The sequence below is a fragment of the Castor canadensis genome, chromosome 5 (assembly GCF_047511655.1).
Source record: "Castor canadensis chromosome 5, mCasCan1.hap1v2, whole genome shotgun sequence".
NCBI classification, from domain to species: domain Eukaryota; kingdom Metazoa; phylum Chordata; class Mammalia; order Rodentia; family Castoridae; genus Castor; species Castor canadensis.
The window spans coordinates 28,145,265-28,163,644 of NC_133390.1; the positions used below are offsets into that span (position 1 = coordinate 28,145,265).

Sequence of the window (18,380 nt, forward strand, 5' to 3'; positions counted from 1 at the left end):
GACTGGATCATAAAGACTAGTACCCTTATAAATAAGACACAAAGAGCTCATTAGCTCCTTTCACCAGGTGAGGACATACCAAGAAGGTAATTTGAATCAGTCCTCATCAGAAATGAATCTGTTTCCATCTTGATACAGGACTTTCTAATGTCCAGAAGTGTAAAAAGAATACCTCTGCTGTTTGGAAGTTACCTACTCTATGGTATTTTATTAAAGCAGCCCAAACTGATGAAGACATTCCTTAAGTCCTAGTACAGTTTATTGTAAAGTCCCAATAATAATATTAACAAAGGAAATGCTAAAGCTGGAATTTACGAGGATTAAAAAATATTAAATATACTGAAGAAAAAGAAATGACCAAAATAGTTAACTTAAAAAGTTAAGAAAATTCTTAAAGATTGGATTTAGAAAGCAGCAATCATTAGTTCTATTCTTTTTCCTTGTTGTCATTAACTTCTGATCAAAGGTCTTGGAAATATGGAATACTGAAATCTTCTAGTCTCTATTGCATACTGTCACATTCATCTATATGTTACCCACTGTAGTGTGGAGAATCAGAAGCTTTGTATGTGCACTGAAAGAGTTAGCCAAGAGTTGAAGATTCTGTGTTTGTTTTTCTTTAGAGTGTCGCTCACACAGGAAGACCAGTATTGACGAAATACACCCTTCAGCTCGCATGTAAAAAAAGGATGCTATCTCATTTTACTTTAAAACACAAAGTAGAAAGGACTTGTTGCAATCCCACATCTAGTTTTGCAAATATATTGGCATGAGAATCCTTTGTAATGGATTTGGATGAGTCGTAGAGTTTATTGTGCCAACATCAATTGAATTAAGCCCTCAAACCTTTTCAGGGACCTTCCCATCCTTCATTTCACATGAATAGGCAGAATGCTTTTAGCTCCAGAAGTGCTGGCCCCTAGATGAAAATGAAGACTTCTGACTAAGGTGGATATCCAAAACCCACAATATCAAACATTTACCAGGGTCCAAAATTAATTTTCTTTTAGTACAAACAGTTACTGCCACTTTTTCCAAAATTTCTCAGTGGACTCTAGTAGAAAGTGCCCTAGATGCCGGACTCTGGATTTCTGTCCTGTCCTTGTCACTTTCTTCCTGTGTACTAGGAAAATAATTTTATTTCCTTAAATTTTAGTTTCTTAATCTTTAAAGTGACACTAATAAGTTTTGTCAAATACTTTTTAAAAGGATCATCATGAAAATCAATATGATAAACATGAAAGTGCTATAAAATATCAGATATCACTATTATTTCATCTCTTATTTGGGGATATGTCAAAATTGATTTCATTATCAAGGAATCAGACTCTAAACCTTAATATAAAGATCAGTAGGCCTCCCTACTGAACACCTGCAGGTGTTCACTTCCCAAGCATCATTAGATTGTGACCTTTTTTTTTCTTTCTTCTTAAAGTATTATACATTCATCAAAAATCCATTAAGTTCTTATTATGTCTTGACCCAGTCCTAGGACTGAGGATGCAAAAACATGTGCAGCTTATAGTGAAAGCTTGCAGTTGAGTGGGGGAAAAAAAAACCTAACTAGAAAATACAATATATAGAAGTGGGAAGAGAGAGGTATGAATAGAAATCTTTGGGAAATTGAAGGCAAAAATACTTGTCAACATTTGAGAATTCTATGATAACGTACATCATATGCAAGTATGAAAATATAATAAAGTCCATTATTTTGTATAAAAATCATATCTGAAAAAGTTGAGACTATTGATCTTAAATGTTCAGAAATAATATCATTACATTTCTCCTTAACAACCACTTCTCATGGATTTTTTTTCTGGTTATTCCATGGTATCTACGAGGGATTGGTTCCAGTATCCCCTTTGATACCAATCTCCACAACTTTCAAGTTCCTTACATAAAATAACATAATATTTGCATATAACCCACCCACATTTTGTATACAAATTAAGTCATTAGATTATTTATAATATCTAATACAATAAAAATGTTCAGTAAATAGTTGTATTGTTTAGTGACTAATGACAAAAAATAGTCTGTACATGTTCAGCACAGTTGCAATTATTTCCCAAATATTTTCAATCCACAGTTGGTTTAATCCATGGATACAAAATCTATGGATATAAAAAGGTAACTGCACAGCCATAGTGACGACCAGTACAGATTTTCAAGTTCAACACGTTCTTTCCACCCTCAGAAGGTTTTAAAGTAGATTCAAGAGGAAGCTCACTAAATGATTAATTTCATCTCAGCTTTCATTATATTGATAACATTTTTGAGGGCAAGGGGTAGAAGAGTTCTCTGAATGCCAAAAGGAGAATGAAGTTGCTGGCTGAGGGTATACTGAATAGATTAGGAGGTTATGACTAAAATCCTTCCCGTTCCTCTGGAGAATTCTGCAGATGGTATGTTTTATGAGAGTTTTTATTTGGAAGAGAAGTTGAGGCAGGGAAAAGTTGCATCTTTGCAAAAATTTTAATAATAAGAATAGGTAAAAGGGAAGAGGTAATAGAATTCAGGAATCCTAATTTATAATGTTCTGAGTAACTACTTACAGTTTCAAAATAATTTTTCTAAATAAGCCTTTTTATAACTAGTAACCTTACGACCAAGGCAGAAGGAATAGAACCTTTCTTTTAACCATCCATTCCTGGTGTCTCCATTAATGTAGGGATATGCAATTAGGAATGAATGCACAAATACACATATCCCACCTGCCTCCCTGATCATTACCACAGTGGAAAATTCCATGCTGCTCTCCTGGAGATTGAGTTACTTTCTAGAACTGAGGTCAGAGAGTGAACACTTGTTTTGATGAAAAATTGAGCTTTAGAAACAATTTTTTAATCCATTATTTTGGAGCTCTCACAAATCTTAATTTGTGGCCAAATAAAAAATGGAGTTTTATGGACAGATTGTTTGAGTGATGACTCTAAACTAATCTTCTGTGGGACCCAATGCTTTCTCCCCATACTGCTATCTCTCTCTCTCCTTGCCTCAAAAGTTATCCTTGTAGCTGCCATGGGAGGAGGGGAACCAAATGACTTGGAAACTTAGTGATTATTCTTTCTTCTATGGTATTCAGGTTGTTATTATTGTGTAATTGTCCATCCCCAAATTTAGCAAACTAGCTTTGTGAGTCAGGAATTTGTTGTAAGCTCTTTCTCACTTGAAGTTTCTCAGGAATTTGAAGTCAGAAGTTGGTGATGGCTGTCATTATCTAAAGGCAAGAACTGGACTGGATAGCCAAGATGGTGCACTTGCAGGGCTGAAAGTTGAAGCCAACTGTTTTCTAAGAATCCAAATGTCATGTTAACCAGACTGTCTAGCTGGTAACTATAGCCCTCCAGCATGGCAATCTTCAGGACATTTTTATTCTGGCATGACAACTCAAGGTTCTAAAAAGTGAGTGTTCTCATCAACAAGATAAAATCTATACTGTCTCTTATGACTTTACCCTCAGGAACAACACAGTAATGTTTCTGCCACAATCTGTCAGCTACAGAAAAGTACCATGCTCATTCCAACTCAAAGGCATGGAATTTAGACTTTACCTCTTCATGGAGGAGTGGCACCTTCCTAGAAGAATGTGTGGAATGGAAGATATTGCCGTGGTTATCTTTGGAAAATATGATATTCAAAAAGGGTAAAACCTTGCTTCACACAAATTCTAAAACTTCTTAGTCTATTTCTGTTCTTGAATATTCTATGGCACTCCTAAAATTGCTTTATCTCATTTTAATGATTCTTCTAGTTATTTTGATCTTTTTTATTTTGGTTAAGTCAAAAATATCATTTATTGAAATTAAATTCAGTGGTTTCAGATATAGTTTAATCCCCAAGTAAGGGTCTGTTATTACATAATAGCAAATAGACAGCAGTATTCCTATAAATACCTGCTCCTTTTGCTTCCCCACTCTGTACTTATGACTTGTTTCACTATTATCAGACTGGGTCTGGGAAGCAATTCTGAGAGTTCTTCATATAACAAAGCTCTTGACTGACTGTCATGCTCATTATTAATCTTGATAACTCATGCCTGTTTCTCAGACATCCTGTGTACATGAAGAAATACAGGAGTTGAGATTGATTTGGGATTCCTCCTACATAGTCCTCACTCCTGTTTCTGAAACTGAACTCCATGGACTGTGCACAGTGGACCTGTTTGGAATCTAGGACTCACTTGCTCCTCCTTGCCTTAATAACATAATTGGATTTGACCACTGGTCTCTGTCTTGTGAAAATGTAGTTCATGATCCTAGATGACGCTGAATGAATCATCTTATTCATATTCTTCCCACAGACCTTTTAAGATGGAATATCACCTTACTCTGTTTGTTTTTTATGCAATTTGTATTCAGTTAGAATCTAAGTTCTAAGATTGCATTAGAATTTTAAATTCTCTAGACAGTATAACTTGCTGCTTAAGAGCTTAGTATTAACAATAGAATATTATTCTGCCTTTAAAAATAGTGAGATTCTGACATTTCCTACGAACATGGACATTATATGTTCTATATTTTCTATATTATATATACTATTATTCTATATTATATATCCATATATTATATATTGCATATATTCTATGTTATATATATTCTATAACCTAATATCACATGTTGAAAGCCTCACATACACACAGTATTTTCTAAAGTAGTATTTTCTTAGTGTAAAAAGCTGGATCATCTTATTTTTGAATCCTTGTCAGGCATGTTATTTCCCAGGTCTCAGTTTTATCATCTTTAAAATGAATACAATATTAGAATCTAAAATACTGGGTTATCATGAGAAATAAGTGAAATAATGAATCTGTATTAATTGGTCTAGTGATTGCACTTAGTAAATATTCAAATAGTTTAGTAAATTAGTGAATATTCAAATATATTAGTTATTATCCTCACCATCATCATTCCTTTTTTAACTTTGTAGAGCCAGCACCTATGGTAAAGTTATTTATGATACTTTTTATATAGTAAGCAGTCAATAATGCATTAACAAGTATACATCTTCTGAACCTCTAAATAGATAAGTTAAATGAAACAGCATTTTATTAGAACTGAAATTATTTTGATGGAATATCTAGGTATTTTTAAAAAGTTGGTTGTTCCAGGATTGGTGTCACTGAGGTGGTCTGAAGCTTGTGGTAGTGAAGAAGCTTAGTGGAAGAAGGCAGGTCCAAAGGGTGGAAGAGAGTCCAGCCAAAAACCCTTGAATATTGTGTTTTCATAGCCATTGTAGTACATGGTGCCTTTTATGACAGGCAACTTTCACTCAACATGTTTTCAAATTTTATACATGTTGTAGCATGAAAGAATACATCATTTTTTATGGATTAATAATATTCTATTGCACAGATATTCCACATTTATTAATTGGCAGACATTTGGATTATTTTTACTTTTTGACTATCATGCATAAAGCTGCTTTGAATATTTGTCTACAAGTCTCTATATGAATATTTACCTTCAATTCTTTTTAATATGTTTAGAAGCACAACAGATATAACTCTAAAATTTTATTCAACTAACTTAGATCAATTAAAATTTATTTAAATAGATACCTGATAACAGCTTTTCCAGTTACTGGGTTCTACAGTATACAAATGATCAAAATGGAGAAATCACCCGCTGTCATGGAGCCTACATTCCTCTACAGAGCTGTATGTCCCAGAGAAACTGAACTGTAATTATTTTATTCCCTCACCTAGCCACAGTGTGAGCACTGTTCATTTCACTAAGTTAATGTAAGATTTAATTTGTGATTCTATTGCCTATGGGAAAAAATGAAATCATAATAATAATGTTTTAACAAAATTTGCTTTGTCTCCCACCTGCTGAATTGTAGAAAACCCAATCCGCACCTCCTCAATGGCCTCTACTTGGTTAAGGAAACTCCCGTTTTATGTGTGCTCCATATGCAGCTCCTTCCTATCATGAGGCTTCCACTACTTTACATTCTGTCTTCAGTATAGACTTTAGAGTCTACTGTCCACACTACTTTGGTTACACACTGTTAACACTGTGTTCTGTTGCTAAGTACTCATTGCCTTTCATGTTCAGCATCTCAGAGGTTTTTCTGATCCTGGAGTTTTGAAGTTGCTTTCTCTCCTCTTAGACACAAGATTGCTAGTGTCTAAGGACAGTCAGTCACCATTCACAGGAATACTAAAGATTTTTCCCCCTCCCTCTTCTGAGAACATCCTTGCTTATACAACCAGTTTTACAGACCTTGAATTTTTGTTTCTTATGGTGTTTTCAGCCCCTTGCTGGTGTTAGGTTGCTCATGCAGACAGACCCTTGAAGGATCCCTCTTACAAAGTCTCCAGACATCTGCACAAGGTCTGAGATGTCAGGATGAACAGCTGACATCTCGAATTTTGTTCCTGTTACAGCAGCAATTGCTATAATATGTGGTTTGGTAATGTTCAATGTCTCTTCAAACTACCCTCATGTGAGTCTTTTGATTAAGGCTTTGAATTTATAAGTTTAGAAATAGATTTAGGAGCAGGCCAATAGTTCAAATCATTTCAGTGCAACCTGTCCACACTCAACCTAGTTATTTAAGCTGTAACTTGTGGAAGTCACTATAATGCTCAGAAATTCAAGCTCTTCTTTTGTGAGATTATTCGTCATCTAGAGTTAATGATAATAGCAAATGTTTCTTATGTACCTTTGGGAGCTATCTGCAGTGTCACATGCTTTACAGTTATTAGTTCAATGGATCCTCACACTAAGCAGGCAAAGAGTAGGGTTTTTATGTTTGTATAAAGCCCACTCCATGGATGTGATCATATTATTTCTTTAGTCTTTGCTTCAAGGCTTCTATAAAAGTCTAGGGCCTTTCCTTTTCATATAGCTACCTGCCTTATTTTCTTCTTGAGAATACAAAGAATAAGTTGGTTAGTCATCAACTTGCTCTTATCTGCTTGACTGCATGTTTTGCAAGCTGCTCAGAGAAATTTGACCAGGAATTCAGTTTTGATTAACAAATTCTGTTATATGGTTGCAGAAAAGATTAACTAATTTGTTAAGAATTGTAAGCACAGAGTGTTTGGCTTTTTGGGAGGAAGAGGAGAGAGAAATTGTGAATAATCACAAATTTTTGTATTAAAATTCCAATTCATTAAGTAATCAGCATGGGGGTGTCTGACTGGCTGATTAGATGCAGAGGCAAATCATTTGTTGCTTTTTAAGGAAAATTTCCATCAAAGTAGTCCCACCTGGAGAATTTAAATGAGTGTATTATTTTAAATCCATGTATATTCATTTCAAATTGAGTTATCCTGAAGAACAAAGGAGTCATTTTTCATCCAGAATACTCATGACTGCCAGAGTGGTGTGGGGCTGAAAAGTCTATTCTAGGCCTCAGCACCTCACTAGTCAGGTGGTTGCTTTGCTATAACTGCACTTAAGAACTTAAGTCTCTCTCTCTCTCTCTCTCTCTCTCTCTCTCTCTCTTTCTCTCTCTCTCTCTCTCTCCCTTCTTTCTCTTTCTCACACACACATACATGCACACACATCTACCATCTACCAACCAAAATTCTACATGTTAAGTTTCCAATTCCTTGCCACGGGCCTCCTTAGACTTAAAGCTAGGTGAATATAATCCTGTCTGCTGTGCAGAATATTTTTCTGCTGTTACATCCTTTGAATTTTTATTCTTTGAGTTAAAGTGGCTCAGTCGGTCATGGTTCAACCAAGTAACCCAGATTTTAGCTCAAAATCTAAATTGGAAATGCCTAACTGTAAGGCTAAGGGGCTTCCTGGAAGGGCCTTGCTCACGCTTTTAAGCAGTCAAGATGCCAGTTTAAAAAGTAGACTGGGAAACTAGATTGATTTTTTCATCTTTGGCTAGAGTTTTGACTACTGAGTCACTCCACTTCTATCTTCTGAGAAAGTTTGTTATCATACAATTCCTGGGGTTTTCACTCTTCATCAGCAAATGTCTGAACTAGAACCATTTCAGTAGCAGCCACAAGACCTTCCCATCAAGATTCTGTTTGGGGAACTGAGAAAAATCACAATTTGGTAATATCATGAAGTCTCTGACAACACCCCCTGGGACCTGAGCCAACCCTAGTACAGAAGCCACATTGTATCTCTGCTCTACTTGGAACCTGGAGAGAAGCTAATCCTACCAGACATCACACCCCTGTTTATTCTTAGTCTCTGCTCAACATTCAAGTCCCTTTGACCATCTACCCTCTCCCCTACTCTCAGTTTCAAACTTCACTTCTGCCTGTCTCTCTGCCCTTTTCCAGTTATGGTTTCTACAATCCCATTCTACATTACAAACCTCCCTCTCAAAAACCTCTACACAGAGTGCTTCTGCAATGTTCTTGCCTTAAAGACTGGTTTCCCCTGCAGACCATTCTAATGAGGAGAGGGAGTGCTGGCATCTCCTCATTTTCCCAATGAAACATTTATATTAAAACACTGTTCCTCTGCATGTCAAAATCTTCCCTTTGAGGTTGATGTTAACCAGCTATATGTCTTGTTGGTTCCTTTTCCTAACTTCCAGTTTTGGGCCCCTATGTGACACATGTTTTCTTTCATTTTGTCAACTTCACAACTCCTGAATAACTTAAGCCATTTAGGTAATTTTTAAATATATCTTCCTCACACTTTCACAATATCTGTAACTCCAAATTTTCCATTTTCAATCACTGGAACCACCTCTCAAACATAGCTATACAGTCCTTGAAACCATTATTAAATTCTCCATTTTTTAATCTTAAACACCAACTCCCATTCGTGGTCTGTGCTCACTTGCCATCTCTGCTCTTTCCATCCCTTCCTCCCCGGTACCCACTTTTGACCTCTGCTTTCACCACTCTGTTTTCTCCTAATCAGCCAGTGACTTCCTGTGAAGTTGGAAGCCACACTGGTGGCTCTTTAGAATTTCAGATACACCACATCTATCCAGTGAAGCCCCAACCATATTCTATCTTCACCACCCCTGAATACTAGTTTTTAGTGGCAATCACACCAGCATGTGAAATGGTGCCACTACGGATAAGCCATTTTTGTCTGCTGTCCTCACTGAGTCCTCAATGTTGCTGACATGCTGCTTCAATGAGAAGTTTAGGATGCAATTCTCCCCCTAAACTACTTCAAGTCTCTTTAGTTTCCCCTCAGGCATGGTGCTTGGGGCTTTAATATTATCATATTTTCCTCCCCAAATAAAAATGAAATGGGTACAGTACTTACACTGTTTTCAGAAAAATGTCTTCTTCGTATGGTAAAGTTGCTGTGAATTGATCTTCTGGGTTCTTATATACTAGCCAACTAAAAGAGAAGTCTTTTCTCTGATCAAAAAATAAACCCATGCAAGAAATACAAAGAAAAAAAAAGTATTTTCTACACAGTGAGCAACTATGGAAGTTGTCAGACCCCTAACAACTAAATACACCACCCCAAGTGTTGTTTCATTTGTTTGTTTCATCGCTTGTTTGGTTTTTTTTGGCGGTACTGGGGTTTGAACTCAGGACCCTATGCTTGCAAGGCAGGTTCTCAGCCACTTGAGCCATACCCTCAGACCAATCCCCCAGGTTTTGATGCCTTACTTTTATACATTATATGTATACGTGTTTATTACACACACATTTAATAAATGTATTCAACAAATACTATTATATGACATTACCACTAAAGGATAAGCTCCAAAAGGACAGGGAACTTTGTTTTTGTTTTTGTTGTTATTTTTATTCCTTATCCTAGGGCTTACAGCTATGTATAGTTTCTAAAGCTATTCTAATTTTGAGAGTTTTTCAGGACATACTGTAAGGGCAAATAATATACTTTTTTCGTGTTAATCGCAGGTATCTCAAGAGGATAATGATATATCAAGTAATCATAATTGTAGGTTACTTACCATTTCTCTGTGTTCTAAATTCCAGATGTTTCTAATGCCCTAGTACTATGTAGCTGAATGTCCAGAATGCATCTCTGTTGACTAGATCCAGTCCAAATAATGCAACAGTTCTGCTTCTATCAGACATTGTTTTTTTCTGCAAACCCCTTGGTTTGCCATATGTTTGAGTTTAGCAAAGATTGTTCAAGGACTCACAAAACACTCTTAGAAAGAAGACTTAACGTTCAACCTTATTATATGAGGCAAAGTATTCCAAACTTTGTGAATCTCAAAATAGATATCATGTGAAGTTTCTGAATCCTTATATTTCAGTTACAGCTTGGATTTAATGAATGATTTGCTACCAAGGTAAACGATCTTAGGATTGTTCTTATAGCATACCACAAGAAGGATATAGTAAGAGTGATTCATCTTAGCTGGGTGCTGGTGCCTCACACCTATAATCCTAGCTACTCAGGAGGCAGAGATCAGGAGGATCTCAGTTCAAAGCCAATGTGGGCAAATAGTTGGTGAGACCCTATCTCGAAAAAAACCTTCACAAAAAAGGGCTGATGGAATGGCTACAGGTATAGGTCCCTAGTTCAAACCCCAGTACTGAAAAAAAAAAAAAAAGATTCTTTAGAATGATATCTATAAGTCTGCATTTCAGAAAATTAACAGTTTGAACAGATTAATCAGAAGAGCAGAAATGCAGCAGTGCTACTTTTCTAAATCAGACTGCAGCTTACTTTTGAATCCTTTGATCACTTGCAAAAAAGAAAAATAAAGGGATCACATTTCTTTAAGGGAGTTTGTATACTTGCATCCTATTTGAAACATTCTTTTGTGGCAAAAATTTATTCATATTCAAGTTTTAAACAGATTCAATTCATAGCTAATCTACTTAGCATGGCTGTTGTAAACTCTCAAAAGATTTCTAAGTCTTTTCTTCTATCAACAGTCTATAAAACAAACTCATCCAATTGTGTGGTGTGTGTGTATGAAGGAGGGAGGCCCTGATCTTCATTTCTTCCTTCAGATATTCTTGTTGGAAAGCTGAACTGTCTCCTGCTGCATGGCCTCTGGTTGTTGATTATTGGCCTCTGTCCTTGCTGTATTTGCTGCTGTTGTTATAACTGCTCCTTCTTGACCTTCATACCCACAAAGTTCTCTCTGCTTTCGTCTCTAGTTACAAGGTCTGTGCATTGTTCTTCTTTATTTTAATCCCAACATCTTGCAGTCCACTGGGCCTCTCAGCAGGCCAGCAGTCCCTACCAACTTCTAGAGTCATTTCTGAATCTCCTTCTCCATGCCTGCTGTTGTAACCCTTATAGGACTCAGGGCAAGGGTAAAAGTGGAGGCCCACATATAATTTGAAATACATTAAATAAAATAAATTGTATATTTTAACCTTGACAAATATACTTTTTTAAATGCTGAGTTCATTCATATTTAGAATGATTAGATTACTCATGATTCTATGATAAAATGTGTTGGCATAGAAAAAGCAAGCTCCCTATGAAGTGGGAGTATGGCCCACTTTCCATTCTCTTCTACCAGTAGCTCATTTCCTCATGGCTTTGAACACATCTCTGTGAAAACCCAAGCACTGAGTTCTTAGGCTACCCCCTGCCCTTCACACACATACACAACTAACCATATCTTGGACCTGATGAAACAGAAGTTCACACACTGGTAGTAGGTGTTACCACACAGCGGCTAGACCCAGGAAGACACACAAAAAAGCCTGGATATAGTCCAAGGGCCATATTGCCAAAATTTCCAGGATCCCAGTGGACTAGAATAATAAAAGGATGTGGTGCTTTGGGTGGGGAAGCCATAGACTTCTAGCTCTACAGAACAGGATTGGTCAGAGAAAGACCAATATATAACCCTTTAACAAATGAGGTGCAGAACAGAGGTCTGAACAAAATAATTTTATACTGCATGCAACAAAAGATCATGACAATTGATGCTGTAGGGAAGATGTCTTAAGGCCCTCCTGCTCTTTGCCTAAAACATTGTTTCTATTCCATGATGGCTATGAAGGTTGAAGGAGAACACTCACAATTCTCAGTAGAAATGAAATACATTATTCCTTAGTGTTAAGATTCTCCCGCCATCTAATGTCTCTGCCTGGGTTTCATATTTATACATTAAGTCAGAGAATTAGCACCAAACAGGCATCTCATTTCATTCATTCTCTCCTCTCTCCCTTTTCAGATTCCTCTATCTAGCATGGAAAATATCTGCATAGCAGAAAACTTCCCTTATGTTATATCCTGCGTTCTTCTTTATTCCTCATGGTTAGCTATTTGTATTGATATTATTTATTATTATGTGTGTATGTGGGTTTTATTTACACATGCATAGTTTAAAGAGTTAATCAGTTCTAAATACATACTTCAAGTAAATGCTCCATAACGTCTTTCCATTTCTCTTCATTCAGAGACAATTTCAATTTTCTAGGTTTTTGTTGTTGTTGTTGTTTGTTTTGACCTAGGCTATCCCTATTAGCTGAAGCTGGTCTTGAATTTGCAACCCTCCTGACTCAACCTCCCTCTAAAATTCTGAAGTTATAGGTGTGTACCATCATGCCATGCCTAGACGATTCTTTTGGGGGCAGAGGACAGTACTGGGGTTTGAATTCAGAGCTTTGTACTTGCTAGACAGGTGCTCTACCATGCGAGACATGTCTCTAAACCTTTTTCTCTCTGGTTATTTTTGAGATAGGTTCTCACTTTTTCCCAGGTAACCTGGATCATGATTGTCCCATTTTATACTTCCTCTGGTCCCTGGGATGACAGGCCTCCACCACCATGCCCAGCTATCAGTTGAGATAGGGTCTGGTGAACTTTTTGTCCAGGCTGGCCCAAACCACAGTTCTCCCAATCTTAGAATCACAAGTAGCCACCAAAACCCAGCTAATAAGTGATTCTTTTTATATTGAGGAACACGTGTCTAAATATCACATACAGTTACTTCTAACTTTTGAATCTTAGATAGTATTTATGATTTACCAATTTCTCCTCCATCTCCTAACCTCCTCAAACACACCCTTCTTACATCTAGTAATGGACTTCTCTTCTACTGGTAAAAATTCTGGCTCTTATGTACTCTTCCATCTTCTTTTTCCTTCAAGATTGTCCATGGTATCTAAAATGAAGGGCCTGATGACATTATGAAATGATACCCTTGTTGGCTGGGCCAAACAGGTCTCTAAGTTCAAAAGATTCCACTTAAGGAGACTGAAGAAGTTGTTCTACACTGAAAAGAATCATGTAAGAGGAGTTCCTCAGAGCGGAACAGATGTTTCTTCTGAGTTAAAAGGGAGTCACTCATTCTGTTTTCATAGCAGCATTGGAGTCTCAATGGAAGTGCTGTTGAGGACTGGGCATATGTGACAGAAAGGCAAACATGTGAAGATTTGAGTTCCTTTTCCTGGAAGATTTAGAAGTGAGAGGAGAGAAAAGAAGAAGCAAAGATAACAGAAAATCAGGATAGTGTGGTAACATGAGAATTAAGAAAGTTTGAAAATCTGGGAACTATAAACTCCAATTCTCAAAAGCCAAGTCCCCCAAATCTAGTAGATTTAATTATTAAATTATCATTGTTAGAGATCGAAAGTTGTTCTGATGTGAACATCTGAACATCTGTTCCATCTGATTTGTGAAGATGGAAACAAGCCTTTAAGGGATTTCGGGAGCAAGAAGTGAAGTAGAAGTATGGAGTATGAGTTCTTTTGAGTTTGTTGGGAGAAAGAGGGAAAGACAGAGAGTGGATGAGAGACAATCAGAAAAACTTGAGATCACCACAGAACAATAGTAGAATAGGTGGCAATATTTGTAGACAGAGTAGAAGGTGCCAATAAAAAGTAAGATGTTGAAAATGAAAAGAAATTTAGGTGATAAGAGGCTCAAGGTCAAGAACAGTTCAATGGGTTAATTTTGAAAAGGAGAATTAGCTCACCCTCTGAAAATAGAGACAATGATAAAAAAGAGATATAAAATATTAATAAAAATAGGTAAAATACAAAGAAGGAACTAAAAAGGAAGAAACTAAGAAATTATCAGTGTAGCTCAGGATGTGAGAAGAGATATTTTAAGGATGAAAGGAGAGTGAGTAAAAGAAAACTCACTTCAAGATGATTTGGATAGTCTCATCAGTTTCCATAGTTTAAAGTCAGAGATGTTGTTACCTGCCCAAAGTCAGTAGGTCACAGGGAGTAGGATGCAGAGAATATTTTTTTTTAAGTTAGGAAAATCAGTGGTGAAAATTTACACAGGAAATCAAAAAAGATATAAAATTTCACAAGAAGAAATTTGCATTGTAGGATGCAAATTCAAGTCCTTTATAGGGGACTTTTCCCATAATGATACTTTCAAACTTTCCCAGCTAGTTAAACCCAAACCATAGGAAATAAATGCAGACTTGAGACCTATATAAGTAGATATAAACTCCATATATTTTCTATCTATTTTATTTTCTTCTATATTGCTTCAAGTTTTTCTATTGAAGAATTATCCATAATTTTTAAGACTCTAGGGATTTTGCTATAGTATACACAGGCATTGCCAAGGTATTTTCTTGTTACTAAGAATCAGTTACAGAGAAGAGAGATGTGAGGAGGGCATATGGCTGGAAGGGCATAGGTACATATTGCCAGGAGGTGGTCAAGGCTGGAGTATAAAAGAAGAGAAAGAAAAAGAAATCTGAGATGAAAGTTCCATGTCTTTTGGGTTCAGGGCTATGCTTCTCAATTGAGAATGCTTTTGCTCCCCTGGAGACGTTTGGCAATGTCTAAAGATATTTTTGACAGTCATAAGAAGGGTGGATGCACTGGTTTCTGGTGGGTAGAGGCTAGGGGCAATGTTGCTAAACATCCTGCAATGCTCAAGACAATTCTCCAGCACAAAGAATTTTCTAGCCCAAAATGTGAATAGTGCCAAAGTTGAGAAATACTGATCTAAGGACCCTGGAGAAAAGGAAAACTTTGGCAAGCACTGTGTCTTTTTTATCTAGTGCCAAGCAACTGACAGTGATGGTTGAGGGCCTTGATTTTAATTCCAATATAACATAAAGCATTCTCAATATTTTTCTGAGAGACATGATTAAATAATGTTTTAGCATTTACTGGCCTAATTCAAAGAAATTATATATTCTAAGATGGTGAAAGCCAACTTTTCCACTCTGTTCATACTGTGATCTATTTGGCTGTATACCACATAGCCAGTAATAATTAGATAGTGGATTGGGAGTCTATTGTCTGTACTGACAATAGATATTGGTGTATTATATAGCGATGAATCATTCCACATGGTTTCACCCTGGCCTTGTGTTATTATCTGGGTGCCACCTTTTCAAGTCCAGGTCTAGAATCTGATGTAGATGTCTCCTTGTCCATCCCATTTTCTATTACTCTGTCACAGCTGCCATGGGCAAATAAATAAATAATATTTTAAAAATTTCAAGTGCATTACAAGTCTAATCAGAAACAGAAGAATTATGTTTGTTGTCATCTGTGATTCTGAGGGATTCAGCTCAAGGGAAAAGAGCTATGGGATAAGAAGAGAAGAAGAGAAGAATGGGAGGGAGAGAGAAAAGAGTTTCTATATGGTATGTCAGAAGAGGAAGGAAATTAAGGATTGAAAAGAAAGCAGAAGGGCCGGCAATGTAATGACCTTTTCTAGCAATGGATTTATAGACGTTATGGTACAAAGAAAATAGTGTGCCTGATGTCTTTTGAAACAGGAGTCTGTTCTCAGCTTTTCATTTTCTGTGTCTGTGTTATATGTAAATTGGGTTTCATGGTATATTAGAACTGTGAAGATGATTTAATATGCCAAAATGTGTTATGGATCATTTGTGCATCAACTCTGCAAGCTTAAATAGCAGCCACTGAATTGAAACTCAAAACTACCCTTACCAAATTGCAGGGAACTTGAAGATTAACTCAAATGAATAACCCACCTCTGTCTGAAGAAAAACATGGCTTTCATCCACCTATTCCAGGTACATAACACAAATGTTCAGTTGCTTTGTCTGTTTTATTGCAATAGCCTGAGCAAAATGTGAATATAAGAGTTTTCTTCATACTCTATTGTCGATAGAGTCTCTTATTCTCTTATTATGCTATTTTTTCCTGATCATCAGAAACAGAAGTTAGGATGAAATATGGAACCTAACTACACTAATTTCTCAGCAATCTGCTGAGAACAATTATTCCTGGAGAGCATACACATTTAAGCAGCGTACTTTGGATTTATCTGTATAATTGGATTATCAATTAGATACATTATTAAGCATCCACACCTAGAAAAATAATAATAACCTATGTTTATTTTTAAATTAATTATGTAGTCTTTTCTTTTAAAGAAATAACTGAGTTCAGTTTGAGAAATAACTGTGCTCTATCACTCCTCTTGACATGTTTTTGTGAACAGAAGGTGTGGGTCCCTTCTGTGACATTGGTTCCAGTTCTACCTCAAAGGTTGAACCAGGCACTTTGGCTATGGAGGTGGTGTTCAAAAGCAAGAGTGTTTGTTTTCTTTTAAATGTCTATACTCCATAAAGATGATTTGAAAATTCCCATGGCTGAACAAACAAAAAATAAAAAAGAGAAAAAGATTTGAACTAAACATGGTTTTGGCAATGAAACTTATTTCATGAAATGAATTTTATTTCTCTGCTTACCATGTTGTATCATTTGTACAAACTCATTCATATGTTACTGTTCGAGGAACTCAGAGGTCTTTTTCATACCCCATGTCCTGCTTCAAGATCCTGAACCCTAACTTTGGTCTGTGATGCTCATACGAATGACGGAACCAGAGTGATAAGGGTGGACTTAGCTGAAGTATAGCCATGGATCGCAAAGAGCTATGTCTCCTGGCCTTCATCTCACTGTGCTCACTGTCTATGATGTCAGAGGAGCATCTAGGAAGTAGATGAAGTATAGGAAGACCACATGAGCACATGGCCACTAACCTAAAGGAAGATGACTTTAGCTAGATAACTTTGGGGGTCATCTCAAAGGTTTTCATGTGTACAGAAAAATTTAGTCACCAAAGTTGCATGTATTCTCTTCAGTAGCAGCTCATTAGTTTCTCAGTCAGTTGATGGTGGCAACTTTGTCATGTCTCCCCTCACCATCTTTTTTTTTTTCCTTTTCTGTTTCTTCTTGAATTATTCTGAATCTTAAAATCACATTAGCTAGAATTTTAAATTACACATGCAGTTGGACATTTCCTTAGGAGACTAACATGTGACAGTGGAATTAATGGGAGAAAGGATATAACACAGAGAATATTTTTTATTATTATTATTCATATGTGTATACAAGGCTTGGTTCATTTCTCCCCCCGCCCCCACCCCCTCCCTTACCACCCACTCCACCCCCTCCCTCTCCCCCCCCCAATACCCACCAGAAACTATTTTGCCCTCATTTCTAATTTTGTTGTAGAGAGAGTATAAGCAATAATAGGAAGGAACAAGGGGTTTTGCTGGTTGAGATAAGGATAGCTATACAGGGCATTGACTCACATTGATTTCCTGTGCGTGGGTGTTACCTTCTAGGTTAATTCTTTTTGATCTAACCTTTTCTCTAGTACCTGGTCCCCTTTTCCTATTGGCCTCAGTTGCTTTAAGGTATCTGCTTTAGTTTCTCTGCGTTAAGGGCAACAATTGCTAGCTAGTTTTTTAGGTGTCTTACCTATCCTCACCCCTCCCTTGTGTGCTCTCGCTTTTATCATGTGCTCAAAGTCTAACACAGAGAATATTGTCAATTTACTCCTTCTTCAACACAATGCGTGACTGTGGCAACACCTTGACTGAACTATGGGGTATTATATGTTTATGTTTACTATTTTAGTAGGTGAAAAGTGATATGTCATTGTTCAACATTAGTGAAGGTAGTGTGTATCCATGTTTCTCTTATTTCTTCATATTCTTTTTGAGGGCAGCTCCGGGATTTGTACTCAGGGCCTCCCACTTGCTAGGCAGGCACTTTATAACTTGACCCACACCCCAACCCTTTTCTTTTTTTGGTCATTTTCCAGATATCATGTTTTCTGTCCTGGGCCAGCCTCAGATCACAATCTACCAACCTACGCTTCCCACATAGCTGGGATTACAGGCACACCCCACCATGCTTGGCCTTTGTTTTTCATATTCTACGACTACATTTAAAGTACTTTTTCTTACTAATTTAAACTTTTTTAATATAGTAAGAATTTTTTTTAAATTACACATGCTGTAGGGTAGAGAAGGGGACAGAGACTGGAAAGTCTGGATTGACGTGGTGCAAAAGAAGTTTCAGTGTTGATAGGCATTGTCTATCTCTTGTCTTTATCTACATTCTTCAAGCAAGTAGCTAACTAGTCTCATGAGGCTGTGAAGGACTTGAAATGTGCAAGCATGACTGAGGAACTGGATTTTTAAAAGTCATTTGATTTTAAGTGATTCAATTTCTATTGCTACATGTAGTGGTAGCTACTATATTGGAGAGTTTGGTCCTAGATATCCTCTCT

At 36.7% G+C, this 18,380-nt stretch overlaps 1 long non-coding RNA gene across 1 annotated transcript in view; it reads left to right on the forward strand.

Moving 5' to 3' along the window:
- The window catches only part of LOC141423214 (uncharacterized), a 50,116-nt gene extending 33,817 nt beyond the window's left edge, over positions 1-16,299 (forward strand). Inside the window, exon 3 of the long non-coding RNA XR_012447904.1 lies at positions 15,789-16,299. This is a non-coding gene — a long non-coding RNA (uncharacterized lncRNA). The remainder of the gene's footprint in view (positions 1-15,788) is intronic.
- The last annotated feature ends 2,081 nt before the right edge of the window (positions 16,300-18,380 follow it).